Source organism: Nomascus leucogenys, chromosome 15, assembly GCF_006542625.1.
Source record: "Nomascus leucogenys isolate Asia chromosome 15, Asia_NLE_v1, whole genome shotgun sequence".
Taxonomy (NCBI): Eukaryota; Metazoa; Chordata; class Mammalia; order Primates; family Hylobatidae; genus Nomascus; species Nomascus leucogenys.
This window is the reverse complement of record NC_044395.1, coordinates 68,066,889-68,085,289: the sequence shown is the minus strand read 5'-3', so window position 1 is coordinate 68,085,289 and position 18,401 is coordinate 68,066,889. Positions and strand designations below refer to the sequence as shown.

At 36.8% G+C, this 18,401-nt stretch overlaps 1 long non-coding RNA gene across 1 annotated transcript; it reads right to left on the bottom strand.

Annotated features, from left to right (window-relative positions):
* Positions 1 to 320: 320 nt before the first annotated feature.
* LOC100605480 lies at positions 321 to 10,899 on the bottom strand. The gene is made up of 2 exons (XR_120952.1): positions 10,825 to 10,899; positions 321 to 789 (listed from the first exon to the last, which is right to left on the bottom strand). It is a non-coding gene; the product is annotated as an uncharacterized LOC100605480 (long non-coding RNA).
* Between the last annotated feature and the right edge of the window lie 7,502 nt (positions 10,900 to 18,401).

Genomic DNA, 18,401 nt, shown 5'->3' with positions numbered 1-18,401 from the left:
AGCTTCGAAATACTCTCCAGCAATGCCAAGTACTAGAAAAGAATGGAACAACATATCACAGTTTTGATGGGAAAAGTTAATGGGAAGAATTTTGTCTTCAGCTATTTTTCCACACCTGATGGCAACAGAAAGAAATTCTCAGATATTCAATGGTTCAGCAGGTGTACCATCCTCATATTCAGATGGAAGAAAATTTGTGTATATGCACTTCTATGTCTTATTTCAGCTAACCAGATAAAGACACAAAGAATAAAAAATATACAATTCAGAGTATAAAATTATTAAAGAAGAACACAAATATCAATATAAGAGAGAATTCATTAACCAATCAAAAAGTATTTATGGAATACCAATAATGTATCAGGCATACTTCTAGGATCTTAGTAAATAAATCAGCAAATAAAACAAAGACCTGTGCTCTTAAAGAGCTTTCATCTTAGTTACATAGTATGCTTGATTGGCCCATTAAAAAGAAAAAAGAAGGATAACCAATAAAGGGCAACCAGAGTGTAAGGAACTTGATGTCCAAGTTATAATTCCCAGAATGACATTTTAGAGATAGATATAAAAGTCTTTACTAAACCAATGAAAGTCATACAGTAGTATATTACAAGATAATGTTTAGACTATATTGTGCAGATTTGATTCTTGGAATATAATATTCACTTATTAGTGGCACATTTATTAATATTGTCCATTAGTAATAGGTCAAAGAAAAAAACAACATAATCATCCTGCAGATGCTCTAAAATCATCTCATAAAATTTAATATCCATTCCTCGGAAAAGTCTTAAAAATAAGCAAGAAAGGAAATTTCCTTAACATCAGGATGAATATCAAAATGTAGAGGCAACGTTCTGAAAATGGAAATATCAGAAAAACTTCATTTAAAAGTCAGAGACAAAAAATTATCCTTAATGTCTTCATTATTCAACATTACCTTGTAAATGTGCAATGCAATAAAAGAGCTAAAGCTATTAAAGTAAGCAGAAAAATATTTTACAAATCATTAATTTACTGATCTAGAAGTCCCAAGATATTTTTTTAAAAAATTATTAGAGCTAATAAAAGAAGATAGGAAAATGTTCAGATGCAAGAACAAATATAAAATATTAATAGTTGTTGGTGAAATCAGTAATTCAGTCAAAATTATGATGGTGAAATTATTTTATTAATGCCATCATAAATAAGCAAATTTATAAAAAACTCTGTGAAAAACAACTTAGAGAATTGTGTGTCATCTATATGAAAATAATTAGAAAACATATGGAGAGATATAATAGCATCATAAATGTAGAGATATACCATGTTTATGAATGGGAATGCTAAATATTATAAAAGAAATTATTTAATTCCTCTGAAATAATTTAAAGGTTTAATGTGACTCAAAGATTGTATTAAAAAGTTATTTTAATTCTTACTTGACAAAGTGAAAACATAGCTCATTTTTAAAAATATATAGTTTTGAATAGTGAAAAGTTTCAAAAAGATAATATAAAGTAAGTTGGAAAGGGCAGTAAAAAGAGATTTGTCTTACAAGATAACAAAACATGCAATAAACTTTTAGCTATCAAGATGGTGTGTATCTAGGGCAAGAATTGATCAATATAAACATTTAGAAACTGACTTTCATACATGCAAGAATTTAATATACAGTTAAATTTCCATTATAAATCAACATGTAAAAAGAAGAGTATTCAATAAATAATGCTGGAACAATTGATTATGTACTTGGGGAAAAACAAAGAGAAATCAAAATGACTTAGTGCTATGCTTAAAATTAAGACAAAATCAAATAAATCAAAGTACACTATTCTAGTAATGAAACTAGAATAAACTATAAATGAACATTTTTTAGGCTCCAGGAAGGAGAAATTGTTTCTAAGGATGAATATATGGAAGAAATCACAAAGCAAAAATAATAAACAAAACGAAACCAGTAGGTTTAACTTCTTAAAAAATCTAAAACCTGTTTCTCAAGAGTTCTTATGAAAATAAATTCTAAATATTTGACAAACTGGGGAATTATTTGTAGACAAAGGGCTAATCTTCTTTATTTTTAAAAATTGCTTTCAGATTATAAAGAGACACAGTATTACCTCAGTAGAAAATAGTGGATAAAGGGCATGGATGGATAATTCACCAAAGAAGAAGCATAAGAAGCTTTTTCAAAAAATACAAAAAAAAAAAAGTTTGACCTTTTTAGTCATGAAACATGTGGGTTAGAATAACAATTAAAATGTTTCCTGAGTTTAAATATAAAAAAAAAGAAAAGCTATAATACTCAGAGAGGATTATATTCGTACTAGATACAATCTTGTCTGGAAAATAATTTTGGAAATATATGCCAAAGGAAATAGTTATATATTAATATCCTTTGACTTAAATAATTCTTATGTTCTTAAAATAGCAGCTATTGTGGCTTGTGCCTGTAGTTCCAGCTACTCAGGAGGCTGAGGCAGGAGGATCACTTGACGCCAGGCATTCAAGGCTGCAGTGAGCTACAGTCATGCCACTGCACTCCAGTCTGGGCGACAGAGCAAGACTTTGCCTCTAAAATTAAAAAATCAAATAAAATAGCAGCTATTTGAAAAGTTTCATTGGCTAATGATAGGTAAGAATAGTTAAATGTTGATAGATTAATAATAATAAAAGTTAAATGTTGATAGATTAAATGTAGATAAGTAATATTGTATTTTTACCACAATTATAAATCATATTCTCAAATAAATTATTTAATAACCTCAAAAAATATTCACAATGTAAATGAAAAATTATTTATGTTACATAATCATATTTGTGTGTATCTATGCACACACACCTACAAATACCAGTGCATGTGTATACAGAAAAATAACTAGAGGAAAATACTTAAAACCTAATTTTATCTTAAGGAATGAATTATGGATGGCTTTTCATTTATTCCCTTTTTTGCAATTTTGAAAATACTAAGAATATTGTATTTTTATAATAATTACAGAATTGTTGAAGAAGGGTAAGGGGATACTAGTAGAATATGGGAGATATTTGTTTATGTAGTCATCCAACAAACATAACAAGCATCTACTAGTGCCAGGCGTTGTGTTAGGTCCCCAGTATATAAAGGGTCAGCAAAACAGTCAGGTGCCTTTCCCTTGTGACTTTACAGCCCTTGTACCTCTCAAGATTTGTATTTCTGGTTTTCAACCTCTTCTTTTCTAATATTATCTCAGTCAGAATAAATAGCTTGCATTTTTCTCATACTAAGCAAAAAAATTTAGCTTGCTTCCCCACAAAGAAAACCTAGCAACCAATTCTCTTAACTTCCCATCTTTTTGCTATAATAGGCAGCCCTCCCCTGGAGCTAACTTTTTTCATGAAAGATGATTGTGTCACCAGTAGCAGCCACATTGCTAAATGACACTTTTCCTTTCTCTCTGATGTGTTACCAGCCCAGGAGCTCAAGTTAGCAGAAATCTGTGCTGAGGCCTGGAAAAGAATGAATTGTTTCTTTTTTTTTTTTTTTTTTTTTGAGACAGAGTCTCGCTGTCGCCCAGGCTGGAGTGCAGTGGCGCGATCTCGGCTCACTGCAGGCTCCGGAATTGTTTCTTTTAAATAAGCTCACCAATAACAGGCTCTGAAATTGTGGCAATAATCAATAGCTTACCAACCAAAGAGTCCAGGACCTGATAGATTCACAGCCGAATTCTACCAGAGGTACAAGGAGGAACTGGTACCATTCCTTCTGAAATTATTCCAATTGATAGAAAAAGAGGGAATTCCCCCTAACACATTTTATGAGGCCAGCATCATCCTGATACCAAAGCCTGGCAGAGACACAACCAAAAAAGAGAATTTCAGACCAATATCCTTGATGAACATTGATGCAAAAATCCTCAATAAAATACTGGCAAGCCGAATCCAGCAGCACATCAAAAAGCTTATCCACCATGATCAAGTGGGCTTCATCCCTGGGATGCAAGGCTGGTTCAACATATGCAAATCAATAAATGTAATCCAGCATATAAACAGAACCAAAGACAAAAACCACATGATTATCTCAATAGATGCAGAAAAGGCATCTTTGACAAAATTCAACAACCCTTCATGCTAAAAACTCTCAATAAATTAGGTATTGTTGGGACGTATCTCAAAATAATAAGAGCTATCTATGACAAACCCACAGCCAATATCATACTGAATGGGCAAAAACTGGAAGCGTTCCCTTTGAAAACTGGCACAAGACAGGGATGCCCTCTCTCACCACTCCTATTCAACGTAGTGCTGGAAGTTCTGGCCAGGGCAATCAGGCAGGAGAAGGAAATAAAAGGTATTCAATTAGGAAAAGAGGAAGTCAAATTGTCCCTGTTTGTGGAAGATATGATTGTATATCTAGAAAACCCCATTGTCTCAGCCCAAAATCTCCTTAAGCTGATAAGCAACTTCAGCAAAGTCTCAGGATACAAAATCAATGTACAAAAATCACAAGCATTCTTGTACAGCAATCACAGTCAGAGAGCCAAATCATGAGTGAACTGCCATTCACAATTGCTTCAAAGAGAATAAAATACCTACGAATCCAACTTACAAGGGATGTGAAGGATCTCTTCAAGGAGAACTACGAACCACTGCTCAATGAAATAAAAGAGGATACAAACAAATGGAAGAACATTCCATGCTCATGGGTTGGAAGAATCAATATTGTGAAAATGGCCATACTGCCCAAGGTAATTTATAGATTCAATGCCATCCCCATCAAGCTACCAGTGACTTTCTTCACAGAATTGGAAAAAACTACTTTCAAGTTCATATGGAACCAAAAAAGAGCCCGCATCGCTAAGTCAATCCTAAGCCAAAAGAACAAAGCTGGAAGTATCACACTACCTGACTTCAAACTATACTGCAAGGCTACAGTAACCAAAACAGCATGGTACTGGTACCACAAAAGAGACATAGATCAATGGAACAGAACAGAGCCCTCAGAAATAATGCCACGTATCTACAACTATCTGATCTTTGACAAACCTGACAAAAACAAGCAATGGGAAAAGGATTCCTGATTTAATAAATGGTTCTGGGAAAACTGGCTAGCCATATGTAGAAAGCTGAAACTGGATCCCTTCCTTACACCTTATACAAAAATTAATTCAAGATGGATTAAAGACTTACATGTTAGACCTAAAACCATAAAAACCCTAGAAGAAAACCTAGGCAATACCATTCAGGACATAGGCATGGGCAAGGACTTCATGTCTAAAACACCAAAAGCAATGGCAACAAAAGCCAAAATTGACAAATGGGATCTCATTAAACTAAAGAGCTTCTGCACAGCAAAAGAAACTACCATCGGAGTGAACAGGCAACCTACAAAATGGGAGAAAATTTTTGCAACCTACTCATCTGACAAAGGGCTAATATCCAGAATCTACAATGAACTCAAACAAATTTACAAGAAAAAAACAAACAACCCCATCAACAAGTGGGTGAAAGATATGAACAGACACTTCTCAAAAGAAGACATTTATGCAGCCAAAAGACACATGAAAAAATGCTCATCATCACTGGCCATCAGAGAAATGCAAATCAAAACCACAATGAGATACCATCTCATACCAGTTAGAATGGCGATCATTAAAAAGTCAGGAAACAACAGGTGTTGGAAAGGATGCGGAGAAATAGGAACACTTTTACACTGTTGGTGGGACTGTAAACTAGTTCAACCATTGTGGAAGTCAGTGTGGCGATTCCTCAGGGATCTAGAAGTAGAAATACCATTTGACCCAGCCATCCCATTACTGGGTATATACCCAAAGGACTATAAATCATGCTGCTGTAAAGACACATGCACACATATGTTTATTGCAGCACTACTCACAATAGCAAAGACTTGGGACCAACCCAAATGTCCAACAATGATAGACTGGATTAAGAAAATGTGGCACATATACACCATGGAATACTATGCAGCCATAAAAAATGATGAGTTCATGTCCTTTGTAGGGACATGGATGAAACTGGAAACCATAATTCTCAGTAAACTATCACAAGGACATAAAACCAAACACTGCATGTTCTCACTCATAGGTGGGAATTGAACAATGAGAACACATGGACACAGGAAGGGGAACATCACACTCCGGGGACTGTTGTGGGGTTGGGGGAGGGGGGAGGGACAGCATTAGGAGATATACCTAATGCTAAATGACGAGTTAATGGGTGCAGCACACCAACATGGCACATGGATACATATGTAACAAACCTGCACATTGTGCACATGTACCCTAAAACTTACAGTATAATAATAATAAAAAAAAAGCTCTAAGATGGATTCTAGGAAGAGCTATAGTAAGCTACTTCTCCCCACTCCAAGATTTTGTTGTTATTTCTACAATATAGTGTGTGTCTGCGTGTGATGCATTAGTGCACAGGTGCTATATACATATTATATATGTGTACTAGATTTCCCAAATGAAACTTTACAATTTATGAAAGATATGTTTAATAAATGATTCCAAAATTAACCTTCCTCACTGCCCTTTTAATTACTGATTCACTGGGCAAGAATTTTAAAACATTATTTTTCCTGCAGTCGAAACAGCTTCTGTCAGCCAGTCATTCAACATGTAGTGAGAATCCCTTCTAAAGATCCTAGCCACTGAGAATATTGAGATGAATGAGGCATAGTCTTTACCCTCAATGCCCTTAGAGGGTTGAGCAGAGATGCAGAGAATATTACAATACTGTGAGCTAAGGACCATGTTTCAGAAGCTTTAGGAGGCAAAGGAGACTTTATTTAATAAATTCTTTTAAAATAAGTTTTTTTGTGCTAAATTTGCAAAGATGTGTAGAAGTTTGAATGGCACGCAAAATGAGAACGGACAAGAAGGAGCATGTGAACAGTTAAGAAACCCTGCAAGAACACCTTACAGTGTGTACCAGGGAAATTTGTTGACCTAATAATGATTGTCTTGTTTCTGCTTCTGTGAAAGAATTGGAAAGTATATGAGTTCTTTATGTTTTTCTCATTGTATTTCCCTCTTCTCTCCCTACATTCTAAGAAGTTACGGGCCAGGCGCGGTGGCTCACGCCTGCAATCCCAGCACTTCGGCAGGCCGAAGTGGGCGGATCATGAGGTCAGGAGATCGAGGCCATCCTGGCTAACACGGTGAAACCCCGTCTCTACTAAAAAATAGAAAAAAATTAACCGGGAGTGGTGGTGGGCGCCTGTAGTCCCAGCTACTCTGGAGGCTGAGGCAGGAGAATGGCGTGAACCTGGGAGGCGGAGCTTGCAGTGAGCCAAGATAGCGCCACTGCACTCCAGCCTGGGCGACAAAGCGAGACTCTGTCTCAAACAAAAAAAAGTTACCACGCACTTATCTCAATCCTTTTTATAGGAAAAGGTTAGAAACATGCTATTTACTAATAAACCAGAATAAGTTCTAGTGTTCTATAGCACTTTAGGTTGACCATAATAAACAATAATTTATTGTATATTTTCAAATACCTAGAAGAGAGAATTTTGAATGTTTCCAACACAAAGAAATGATACATGTTTGAGGTAATGGATATGCTAATTATACTGATTTGATCATTACACGTTGTATATATGTATCAAAATATCATACTCTCTCCTATAAATATGTACAATTATTATGTCAATTAAAAATAATTTTTTAAATAAAAATAAACGTAGGCAGATTGAGTCAAAATCTAAATGCTACAACCACCACCTTGCTAAAGGATTCACACGCAGAGTATGTAAAGAACTCCCATAAGTCACTAAGAAAAAACATTTAAAAAATAGCTACAGGTTATAAGGTTCATAGAAAAAGAAATCCAAAGGAGCAACAAACTGCGAAAAAATGTTCGATCTCATTTGGATTTAGTGAAATGCAAACTAAAGCAACAACACAATGCCATTTTCCCCCTCATCAAATAGGCAAATATTGAGATTTCTGATGATATCAGTTATTTGCAAGGATTTGGGGAAAACAGAATTCTCATACATTACTGGTAGGAGCATAAATTATCATAACAATTTCAGAGAGAAATTGATAGTTGCTAGCAAAATTACAACTATGCAAACTTTATGAGCTAACAGTCCACTTCTAGATGTGCAAACTAAAAAAATTCTCACGTGTATGTACCACAAAACATGGTTAATGAAAGAAATTAACCTATTGTTTAATATAAATAATATAATTATTAAAATATAATAAACAATAATTAAATACATTGTTTAATATAAATAAGATAATATAAAGCTGACAGCAACAGAAATGTCTACTACAAAGAGAATAGGTAAATAAAACTTGATGTTTATAGTTGTGTAATGAAATACTTCACAGTGAATAAAAAGTGGATTACCTCCCCTTCTCCCTCACCCATTCAAGTGTCAGATGGGAAGGAGAGATTACTCAAGTTTTGGACAGGTCTGTGGATTCTTACATCAAAGAGAAAGAGCAAGAATAGCCAGGAAATAAATGATTTTTGAGGTGCATCCAGGAGATGGATATTAAGAGGGTGGGCCCTGGGGAATCTAGAGGGGTGGGGTTTTCTTGTGTGTTCCCAGTGTTGGCCGTCACACTGGATGCCCTAGAGAAGCATGGAAAAATGATGACCAGAGACCAGACTCAAACCCTATACTCCCGTGCCCCATCTCTTGTCACTAGGAACATCCTCTGGAAATTAGGTGCAACGCTGGGAAGGGTGGGGGAATTCTCCAAATTGACAGAGATAAATTTCTGCTACACTGAAAGAATGAAGGCTCAGAAATTAGATTGAGTTATCAAAAAATGAACATATTTGTTGTACAGTTAAGTCAGCCGACTGACATTCATATCACTACAGTTGCATCTGTAGTAGGTAGTTATACTTTAGGTAGAATAGTCTGAGAAGGGAAGAGTAAGTGAAGCTTACAAATAGATATCTAGAGGAAAAAAGAAAATCATTAGGGACAAAATGTCCATTTCAACTTGTCCCCTGTTTTTAATGCCATCATATGCACTGAAGTCATCCTATTTGTTTGTAAAGCGCCAAGTTTATCTTTGAAAATTCCTGCACCTATTTCTTGTGAGTTAATGTGACCTGCTTGTACTCTTCAGACTCTGACCATATTAAAACTTTTGTCTTGGGGAAAAAAACCACAAAAACAAAGGAAAGTCCACGGGTTACTGGCTTCCTGGGACTTCCCCAGGCTGGACCCTTGGGGCTTAAGTAATTTTATTAGATTCTCTCTCTCTCTCTCTCTCTGTCTGTCTCCTTGTCTCTGTCCCCCTCTCTCTTTACTAGATCCTTTCTCTCTCTCTCTCTATTAGATTCCCTCTCTCTGTCTGTCTCTGCCTCTCTTTCTTTATTAGATTCTCTCTCTCCCTTTCTTTCCCCCTTTCTCCCCCACTCCCTTCTTCTCTTCCTCCTCTTCCTCCTCCTCCCAACTTTTTAGTCTGCTACTTGGTCTCATTTCTCCAAGTGTAGATGGACTTTTTTTAGGCAGTTAGGGAAAAGGGTTGCCAGAAGCTCCAGGTTTATACTATCTGAGCTTAGTAACTTCAGGAAAAGGATAGATGCTTTTTCCCATATATCAATCTCAAGAAAGGGTTCTGATTTCCTTGTTTGGGTCACGTGTCTACTTGAAACACATGGGGTGTATTGCCAGGAGGAGAAGGCACTGTGATGATATTCTACACCAAGTGGAATGGGGATGGGGCATTTTCCCAAGTGGAAGACAGATGCCATTACCAGACAAGAGGAAGAGATGCTGGGCAACAAAACTAATTGGTACCACACTTCCACAAAAAATTCTCTCTAGTTATTCCTAAACTTCAGTTACTTGAACTTCCTCCCATTAGTGATTCTCTGGTGAATTAAGGTTGAACTTTGAAGGAAAAGGGCATTCATTCTCTGAATCATTCTTCCATAGAGGTCAGCACGGTGGCAGCAACGCCAATGTGATGGAGATGGCAGCTCCAAAGCTCCAGGTGACGGTCTCAGAGCAAAGACATCTTAAGGCGTACGTGAAAGTAGGTATGAGAAATTAGATGATAACAGAGAAGGCTTTGGCATGAGCTGGCCTGGAAGTGGATACAAGGCAAATTTCTCCTTCCCTCAAATGTTTAGAGAGGAAAATGCCTTGGGATGGAGACAAGGAGACAGCCCTGCTTTTTCTTATAGGCCTAAAATTTTCAGCTCACACACCTCATAAGCTTTTTACTGCTTTGCTCTCCCTGCACTCCCCTCTGCTTCTTTGTTTGCCTCTTTTCTCGATTCCTTTTTTCATTCCCCTCTACCTCCCATGCTTACTTCCTCTCCTTTTTGACACACTTCTTTTCATCTTCTCTATTTTCCTGTAAGATCCAAAGTCATTTTTGATAAAACAGCCAACTCTAGATGTTCTGGGAAAGATGGTCATTATTTTTGCCGACTACTGAACATGAGAAGACTCTCTATAGCTGTAATGTGATGAGAGTTGTTCCTCCTGTTTCAAAGGCTATGATTGAAGGCACCAAGGAGGAAAGATAAAAAGACATACATAGCAATGTGAGAAGACATCTAATAGGTTAGAATATATTCACACAAATATAAAGGTATCTATCTGGAAGTGAAAAGCCCTGGGAAATGCATGGGAAGAGGTCACTTCCTTGAACAGCTTTACTTTTTAACAAAGCTGACACACAATCAAAAGACCCCAAAATGCCTTCTGCAGACCTGAATGGAGGGTGTCTTGAGTGTCTTGCTGTACAGGCAAGAGGACCCGGAAAGCTGTAGTATCAGTATTTGTTCTGTGCCTGGTTGGTTAATAATCCACTACCTGAAATTTTAAAAGTTTAATTTTGAATGCAGCCATACCTGAAATCACCCCATGTTTTTGGCTGCAGCTTTAGTTCCAGTGTCCACCATGGGAAAGACCAACATACAGCTTCCCTCTTACTTTCTACTGACTTCACAGCTCTCTAGTCAGATGAAAGTGTGAGTGCTTTTTTATTCGTCCACGGGAAACATCTGTCCTCCCTGAGCTTGGCCATGCTGTGAAAAGAGTGATGATAGAGCATCGCTTTACAGCCTGCTTCGTCAGTAGCTGATCACCAGGCAAAATGTCAGAGCAGCTGGTGCTCATCAATTCACACTCTGTGATGTCAAATACCAATTAGGACTGTGAACTCCTAATTGCCTCATTTCTAGCCACATTTTAAAGTAATTAATAAGTAATTGAGTAATGCGTTAATAATAGCCTTAATCATTTTTCTAATGATCAGCTCCTGTATATAGTCATCTTTATGACCTATGAGGAGCATTGCATCTCAGATCATATCTTGTTAATAGCCCCCAAGCTGTAAAGCAATCATTTCTTAACAGGGCCATTTGCTTTCCTCCCCCAAAGCATTATAAAAAAAAAAAATTAACCTTCAAACTGCAGTCTGTAACACCTCTGTTTTTCTTTTTTCCCTCCTCTTTCATATTCTGTCCCTTCCTCTCAGTCAATTTATTCTCCCATTGGAAATCAGAAGTAAGTGTCAACATCCAGGAGTGATTTCTAATTGCAGTGAAAATTTACTGCATGACCATTCCTGAGCATATGCTTTGTTCACTGATAAGAACATTTATCTTGACTTCCAGTTTTGTTTCATCATAATTAAAGCTCATATTTATCTGTTAGATATGAAAGCACTTATTAATCTTTGGATTTCTATTTAAAAGGAATGATAGCAACTATAAAACTACCCAAACCATCAGGAAAGCTATAGGCAAGAGGTATAGAGAGTCATAAAGATTCCCCAAATAGGTTGAAGCTTGCTCTCCTGATCATCCACAGCAGTTAAGATCCAGGGCAACCAAGACATTTAGAAGTGCGTCAGAAGAGCATTGGAAACCTCTGTCAAATATCATCAAACTTTGGTCTTAGAGGTTAGAGGGTTTAGGTATGGGAACTCCAATTCTAAAGATGCTTAATATGAGTCCAGCTCGATGACTGTGGAGATAAGTCTATTGGAGACTAATTTATAGGGCTTGGTTGGAATATGACAAGACCCTATACCAACTGAGCCCTGTAAATTAATTATTAATTATTCGTATTATTTTATTATTATTATTTTATTTCTTCTATTAACTATTTCTTCTTTCTCTAGAATTCATAACTCCTCTTTCTCTCCACTGATATTTTTCATCCAGAATATAAATATACTAAAGTGTTTCCTCAAAAAAAACCCCATAAAGCTTAGCTCTTCAGTGCCTTTCCTCTCGCCTCTAGCAACTACCTAGTGTCACTAATATGCCATTCTATCTACAGTGACCCCTCAAAACAGGTCCATGCCAATAGGCAGAGAGTTCAATAGTATTTAGAACAGCGTTTCTCAAGGAGGTGGTGGGGTGATGTGAGGTGTCAGAATTTGGGGAAGAAAGGTATCAAAGGTGGATACAGGTAGGTACAGCTATAGAATATACTTTCCTTATCTCCAACTCCTGCTTCTAGTTGAGAACTACTGCCTTAAAATTATGTCATATTAACTTCTCATTTGGCGTCTTTTGATAAGTCCTCTAAATGATGAAATCAAGACTGTTCCTGTAGCTAGATCCAAATATGAGAGGCATAAAGGTGATTATAATATACATACTCCCTCAAGGTAAGTTCCCCAGAAACAGACTTTGCAATCAGGATTTGATGCAGGAGTTTTGTTGAAGACTGTTCTTGGGAATAATCCATATAAAGGAGTAAGAAGGAAACTTGATTTTGCTGAGAGAATGCTTAAAGTGAGATGCAGTGGCACTGAAGTTTCAGTCAGTCTCGGGAATTCTGAAGCTGAAATGGCCCTTTGGAGATGTCTTGAACTGAGGCAAGGAGACTGGGTCCTGATACCTTTGCATCAACCAGTCATTAAATACAGGTTGCCAGTGGGTAGGGAGCAAAACCCTTGACAAGGACAATTTCTGGGAGGGACTCAGCCATTAGCAACCAGTATCCAACCTTCCTGGCAGCTGGAAGAATGAGTGCCTCGCTCCTGGAAGGGGGATCCAGATGACACATCCCGGCATCCAGTACATTCATTCTTCCTCCAAGTCATCTTACTCAAGCACATCCTGGTACCTCAGCCTTGACCATCTTTTCTTATGCATAAGTGTGGTGGCCTCCTCATTTCCTCATTTGCCTCAACCTGCTCTGTAGGGACAGGGTTTGTTTATCCTTTCCCCTATTCTTTCTGGAATATAGCTCTATTCACTTCCAACAATAACCAACCACACTTTTTTTTCTTAGACTTTGGTCTAATTTCAGATACTTCCTCTAAAACTTGTTCAAGGGGTGACTAACTGAAGTCAAATTCCATTCTCAGGAAAGAGATCGGAACTCTTACATTCCCTTTGTCTGTCCTTTTCTTTAATGAGAATTTTAGTAAATTCCTAATTGTCAAAGTCAAAGGACATTTTTTAGTCTTCAACTTATCGGACATCTCTAGAATAGGACTTCTCTAGAATATTGGACATCTTAATTCTACACTTCTACACTCCCTCCTCTCCTTTCCCCACTGTTTTTGGACCTCATAGTCTCCTCATATTCTGTTTACCTCTCTGACTCTTGTCCCTTAGATTCTAGGCTCTTCTCTTCTGTCTATTCCTTAAGCCATCAGTATAATATCTAGACCATACTAATAACACAAAAATTGTATTTAGTTTTATTATCCTTTTTTACATAACAACAATATGCTATTCATATTCATATGTATAGATCTGGCTTATATGTCTTTACTGAATAATTTTGCTATGTATGTGTGATCTGTGGTTGTAGATATTGGACATCTTTGGACATTTGCCCTGAAATGTCTTAGATAAGGTAGGCACAATATGGTCTCTTTTTCCTTCACTCAATTCCTCTCCCATTTCCCTGATTCAGGTAATGGCACCACCAGGCACACCCATTAACAAGCCATTCTAGGCTCTGGCTGCTTCTTCTCATCCCTTGTGTAATCTAACAGCAAATATGTTTACTCTACTTACTAAGTAATTTCAAACTTCTTCACTATTCTCTACATTACTACTGATTCTAGTAGAAGTCTCATAAATTCTCACCTAAACCTATTTAATAGCTTCCTAATGGGTTTCTTCCCTGCATTTTCCCCTCCTCCAATTCATTTTCCACACTGCTACCAGAATGATTTGCTTACAACACACATCTAATCTTATTGCTCCTTCCTTAAAAGCCTTCAACTTCTGATTGCTTTCTGGATAACATTCAAACTCCTTGCCATGGTATTAAAAATCTCATGATCTGGCCCTTGCCCATGTCTCTAGCTTTATCTTTTGTCATGCTTCATTGCAGACATACCAGATATTTTGTACATTCCAAAATCTATCATCTTTCTCATACCACCATGTCTTGCTCCTGCTGATCTATTTGGAACATCCTTTCCCTCATATAGAAGCTGTTTTTCAGAAGTGAGTTATGTTTTCATAGCATTTCTCATCTGACTGTATTGTCCAAGGAAACAATCTATAGGGGTGACGGCCAGTTGGTAAGTTTTACATGAATAATCTGTGGCCCATAGAGGGGAAGATGAATGTAGACAATGGTTAATTCTTAGGGATGAAGAAATGTACTTTCATTATTTCAAAATGGAAATAATAGAAATAAAACATATAAGATATTTAGAATTCTGAGAGGATAGAAACCTATGTTGAATTTGCTACTGAGGCAATCCAGTAAATATTGAAGGAAAATTACAGCTAAATTATCATCATTGGAAAACTCCCTGTTAGAGAGGGACCAAATGAACATAACTGCAACTCTGGATTCATAAAAAGATGTTAAAAGGAGGATGGATTAAGGGACAAGCACATGCCCACTGTTTCCATTACTTGCTAAATGCAGGTAGAAGATAGTCAAGTGGCAGCTCTCTTGGCTTAAGCAAGTCTGTGCCACCCTGTTTCCTAGAAATAGACAAAGGTATGAGCCAAGACTATCCATAGGTGGTTGCCCAAGTCAAAGGGCCTGCTTGGTAGTCATATTTATGGCCCTCCCTCCTTTATAGCCTTTCAAGGAATTAATATGATGATTAGATGAGACTCCCATAGCCACTTTTATCATATAAGGGGGATCTTGTAGTCATTTATCTTTTAGAAGAGACCCACTTTGTGTGAACATGTATGTGCCTATCTGCCATGCATGAGAGGGTTTGCCACCTGTCATCTATGATTTTTTCAGAAAACAAATCCAACTGCCATTTCTCTATGTCTACAGATGCCAAAGTTATATAGGATTTGAAGGAGCCCATCCCAATGAAAAAAATATATATGTAGCTCTTCAAGGGTAAAAAAAAAATATCATGGAGCAAATTTTAAAACTTGGCACTTCAAAATAGAGTATTACACTGAGAAATCAGGGCAAGTGGGCCATTTTTTTTAAAAAAAAAGAATTGATATAGCAAATAGTAAAAATATTTCAAGAATTCTAAATTCTGTTACCTGTTAATGGGATATTGCATTGATAAGACATAGCCAGCTGCCATAATAAAGAAAAAATTGACAATAAGAAAGTGTGTTTCAATAAAAAATTATATTTGCTGGCCGGGCGTGGTGGCTCACGCCTGTAATCCCAGCACTTTGGGAGGCCGAGGTGGGCGGATCACGAGGTCAGGAGATCGAGATCATCCTGGCTAACACGGTGAAACCCCGTCTCTACTAAAAATACAAAATTTAGCCGGGCGAGGTGGTGGGCGCCTGTAGTCCCAGCTACTCAGGAGGCTGAGGCAGGAGAATGGCGTGAACCCGGGGGGGCGGAGCCTGCAGTGAGCCGAGATTGCGCCACTGCACTCCAACCTGGGTGAAAGAGTGAGACTCCGTTTCAAAAAAAAAAAAAAAAAAATTATATTTGCCAAAATAAAAAAGAATCAATAGAGGTGATAAACAAGAATGTATGCTACCAAAAACTGAATTAAGCAAACTCTCCATGAGTACAGAGCAAGAAAACAAAGAGATAGAAATTATGAGAAAACTCATGTAGACAAATCCAAGTGTTCTAATTTCTAAACAACGGTAAGTTAAAAGGAAAGAAATAGCTTATGGATAAGAAATGGCAATGAAAATTGAACTGGAGGAGAATTTATCTGAGCTGAAAACCTAAATACTTGGCGAGATCATTGAAAAATGTCTACATATATTTATACATATCATGGTGACATTCTGGAATCAAAAAATAAAGTCATAAAAGCTTCCATATAGAAAAGAGCAATTACCTAAAAAGGAGGAGACTCAGACTGGTACCAATATCTTCATTTATGATATTGGAAATACAGTAACAATGAAGCAATATCTGTGGATATTTTAGGAAAAGAGATGGTAATTATGCATTACCATACCCAAACAAATTTTGTTCATTCATGAGAGCAAGAAATTTGTATTTTTAGATATGCAAGCTCTCAGAAAGTATCACATGCATGCTTCCTTTCTGATAAGAAAAAGAAACTCATCAAAGTACTCTAGCCAAAGGAAGATTGCATTAGCATAAAGATCTCAAGATGGGAAAATTTTAACATACAAGAAACAGTAGCAATCAATGAGACTAGTGGTAATTCAATTTAAGTAACAGTGGGTACTATGGTCCTGTAATATATATAGGAATTGTTAAGAAAGAATTGTTTAAATAGAAGGGACATAATGTAAGAAAAATGTGAACAACAATGTAAGAGTTAACATTGAGTTAAAATGTGAATAACAATGTAAGAATGCAGGTTCTCAAGCTTAATTGATATTTCTATCACTTTCTAGCTGTTATAATCAAAGACAAATTAAGCAACCTCTTGTACCTTAGTTTCTTTCTTAGTATAATGAGAATGATAATAGCATCTGCTTCATAGAGATGTTTTGAAGAATAAATAAATTTATATATGTATATGATATATATTATACATATATGGTTTAGAATAATGCTTAGCATATAGTAAGTACTTAACAAACATCATCTATTATCATAGAATGATAATATCTATCTCTTTGTTTTCTTGCTCTGTTCCTTGCTATTACTTTTATTATGTCATTGAAGAGACAGAAACAAACACTATCTAATCCTTAACACTGCTAGAAAACAATATAGGTTCAAAATGTCCATTTAAATCAAGTAAACTGGTAGAAAACTAGAAAGTTTATAGAAATTTGAATTCAATTGAAGAGAAGGGAACAAAGACAACTAGATTAATCCAGTTAATTAACTGAGATGACAAATACAGTACAAGGAGCTTTTTTGGGAATGAATATAAACTCAATTTGGACACCACAAATTTGAGGTACTTCTTAGACAATTAAGTGGATATATGGAACTCAATCTGAGGGAGATCTGGGCTAGGGACATAAAATTTTTAAAATGAAAGCATGGGAGGATTTCAAGAAAGAGGATTAGTGTGATGTGTGCCTGAAAGGTATGATAATATAGTTAGATTTGGCTACGAAGAGACCATTGGCAACCTAGAACAAGCCTGATCATCACGGACTAAAGAGGTGACTGATGCCCTGGCCACATGGAGAATCAGATGGCAAAATGCATCATCCTGTCTGATAAATGCTACACTCAGGGAAGAGTATATCTGCCTCTGCTGAGGAATAAACCCTCACACATGAAATGGCATTCTAGGAATAGGATTAGGCCATGAGGCAAATAGGCAGTCATTATTTAGTTCATTCCACAAATATCTATTGTCACCTATGTGCCAGAGGCTGTGCTAGACTCTGGGCTATGGTGGGTAGAACACACCTTCTCTGCCCTCACTGGGTATTAAGGTCTATAGTTATGGGAAAATGAAGTATTTTCCTCAACCTACAACAGAGAGAAGTTTCCTTCCAAATATTAAATTAACAAGATGAATGCCAGAATATAAGAAGGCTCCAACTTCTTTTTTTTACCCTGTCAGAAAGAAACATTTATTTATTATTTTTATCAGCATTCACTATGTCCTGGGATATAGGACTGTTCAATATATTACTTGCGTCTCCAAATCCCGTGCATCTCAGTAAAAGGGACTCCTTTCTTTTACTAGGGCTGTAGATCACCCACTCTCCTTAGATAAGCAGACAGCAAGAGAAGTCTTTCCGAGCTCCTACAAACTGCAAGTCACCTATGCAGGAGAAAGCCTGGGCATTTCTTATGAAGACTCCTCCCCCTCTCTTCAGCCCATTCACCTCAAATCAATCTTAGGAAGGAGACTGGGTGAGGGAATATCTTTCTTGGTAGTCCTTGTGAATGTCATAGATTCAAACTCCATAGTTATCAATTGTGTAGTGACAACAGTTTCCTGATCATATAACTTCACATTCTCATTTGATTGTGCTGCATTCCCCACTGCAGTAATAGGACAGTGGCCATTTCTCATCCATTGCCTCAAGTGAGTGTGGGAAGCCTGGAAATTCAGAATTCTAGGTGTAAGTTCTGAAGATGTACTGTACATAGG